Genomic DNA, 3,411 nt, shown 5'->3' with positions numbered 1-3,411 from the left:
TATATATATATATATATATATATATTTGTGGACATATATACACGTATATCAGTGTTGACACTCACGCATATTGTTCTAGAAATATATTATCTAATATATGATAGTGTGGCGATCATGACAGTGATAATGAGGACGATGCCTACAAGAGCTGTGATAAAATGGCCCAGAGTATAAAACATTTTGAAGAGGATCTATCCTCAAGGGATCAAGGAAGTTTTAAAATGATGCTGCTTGATACTACTACTACTACTACTACTACTACTACTACCACTACTACCACGACCACCACCGCTACTACTACCACCACGACGACCACCACCATCACTTCTACAACTAGTAGGAGTGGTAGTGGTTGTAGTAGTAGTAGTAGTAGTGGTAGTAGTAGTAGTAGTAGTAGTAGTAGTAGTAGTAGTGGTAGTAGTAGTAGTAGCAGTAGTAGTAGTAGTAGCTGTTGTTGTAGTCGTTGCTGTTGTTGTTGTTGTTGTTGTTGTTGTAGCAGCAGTAGTAAAAGTTATTAGTGGAAAATAAATCGATGAAAATTCAAGAATAAAATAAACAAAACTGTAACATATTTCAATAAAAAACACTTAACATCAAAATAAAGGAAAGAAATAATCCAAGAAAGGAAGGACAACCAAGTAGGACACTTTACACACCCTATACTCACCCCGAGTTAAATTGCCACAATAAATACAAGTGCCATTTACCAATTCCTATTGACAGCAAAGCAAAAGAGGATACATTCAGTCACAGAAATTTTCTTACTACTATCAACCATCTTGGAAGGCATACGAACGACACTTCCTCCATGTATAGACGCACGCGTGGCTGTGTCGTGAGAAGCTTTCTTCTCAACCACATAGTTTCGGGTTCAGTCCCATTGCATGGCACCTTAGGGAGGTGCTTTCTACTATAGACTCGGGCCGATCAAAGCCACGTGAGTGGATTTGGTAGACGGAAAGTGAAAGAAGCTTTAAGTATATTCGGCCGATTGTGCTCTCCGCCGCTCCACCGTGTTGCCGTGCATCGCCTGCATTTCTCCGAGAGCGCTAGCCACTATACCTTTAACTATTTTCTTTCCCTGCTTATTTCTATGATCTTTTCTGACGAAAAGCCTAGGCTCGAAATATAAAAGACTTTCTCAATTCCTGAGCGTTAAACTAATACATCTGTTTGTTGTTTACACACCCGTCTTCGTCTTTTGTTTTTTGTAAATTCTCACTATATACATTTATGTATATATATATTATGTATATATGTATGTATGTATGTATGTATGTATGTATGTATGCATGTATATCTATGTGTGTGTGGGGGGGTGTTCGTCCTTTTCCCACCGCTTGACAACTGGTATTTGTGTGTTTACATCCCCGTAACTGTGCAGTTCGGCAAGAAAGACCGATAGAATAAGTACTGGCATCGATTAATTCGACTATAAATTCTTCCAGACGCTACCCCACGTTCGAACTGGAGAACAAGCTGCTCACTGCGTTTTGTGCCTCGAGCATATTCCCACTGATAATAACGTTAGTAATATAAAGGATATACACACATGCATTTACACACGTTATAAATTTGCGCAATCCTGTTCTCATGGGACCAAACAAAACAACAGCAGCCCAGATGTATCTACCCAACAAGGAAATTTAATGGTCGACGAAACTACTAAAAATGGGTATTAGAAACTCTAATAAAATTTAAAAAAAAACAAGTAAACAATGGCTAAAACAGTGCCTCCTAATAACTAGAAGTAGTATGATAAGTGATGTTCACGACTGGGATATTATATGTCTGCTCTATCAGAGTCGATCTTTCATTAAAGAACAATGCCACTGACAAGCGGAATTCATTGATCATTACACACCCCATTATATTCATCCTTAACCTGAACTGAATTCTCAACACGCTGACCCAAGATGTTACAAAGAAATAGATACAAAGCCCTTCACAGTCCTAAATGCATTATCATAGACTCATGAACAGGCGTACACACATGTAATTAGACGATTATTCTATATTCGGCACGTGATGTCCTCATTAAATATAGATCTAGACACTTCTCTGTCTTTATTTTAATTCTTATTACTTTTTCATTGTCGAGATTAAACCCGTACTCGAACTTACTTTAACATCTGTTCCTCTGACCTTTCTTCGATATATTTATGCTCTTTATTTCATTTTATCTATTTATGTTCATCTGATGACACGCTTCACGGCTTAGCTTATAAATCAGCCATGTAAAATACACAAAAAAAAAATCATACTGGCCTGTATTTATTTGTGTACAAGTATCTCTCTCTTTCTTCCTCTCTCATTCTTTCTGTCTCTCTTTTTCTCTCTCTCACTACACACACACACACATACGCACATATATGTGTGTAAATATATATATATATATATATATATATATATATATATATATATATATATATATATATATATATAAGTGCGTGTGTGTGTCAGTGTGTTTGTGTATGCACACACATACGTATGCGTACACATAGCTACATATGCCAGATAGTCGCACGTGGACGTAACAATTACAATTTTAGCTCATTTAAACAAGATATTCATTTACTGAGTGTGCTTAACGGCTCAGCAGGTTGTCGATGCTATACTTTATGTGAATTAAACTACACAATACACAGTAAACAACTAATACTGAATATTTTCCACATATTAAGTCTAGAACATCTAGATGTTTCGTTAGTTAATCACCTCGTAAGCTGCTGTTGAATTAACAACAGTTAGTCGTTTATTTAGGCTATACATACCAGTTGTTGACATTATACATGATATATGTGCAAATCAACCAAAACGCGCAAGAGGAGAGAGTGGTTATCTACATAGGTAACACAAAAATTAATATCTGTTAAACGGATTACGTTAGAGTCCATTAAGTCGTGACACGGAAATAGATACAAAGAATTATATTGCAGCTATACATGCATGAACATGGTTTCCACAATGTTAGTGATGTTAGCGAAATATTTCATCCCGAAGCGTTCACAATGGTTCATCTGTTTGTCGATGATGTAAGTTGATGACAACGTGAAAAATAGATTGCAAATGTACGTCATAATTCTTTACCACACAATATACACACACGCTAAAATTCATCATGGAGAATAAGTATTAAAAGTGAAAGAATAAAAGTGAAACTATTAGAAGTAAAACTATAAAAGTGAAACAATTTATGACTGTTATTCCGTCGAATGTTTCCCTTTTATTCTTCGAAATTTGAAACGTAATACAGAAGCAGTGTCAATGTTGCATTGTTTTAATCCCCAAACGTTACATGTTGACACTCCTGGGGTCTGATAGTATTACCATATAAAATTTGATTTGATATGGTTCAGCCGTTTGAGAATGCATTAGGAACAGATAGAGAAACAAAGGATTATTTATATA

The sequence above is a fragment of the Octopus bimaculoides genome, chromosome 1 (genome assembly GCF_001194135.2).
Source record: "Octopus bimaculoides isolate UCB-OBI-ISO-001 chromosome 1, ASM119413v2, whole genome shotgun sequence".
Taxonomy (NCBI): Eukaryota; Metazoa; Mollusca; class Cephalopoda; order Octopoda; family Octopodidae; genus Octopus; species Octopus bimaculoides.
This window is presented reverse-complemented; position numbering follows the sequence as displayed.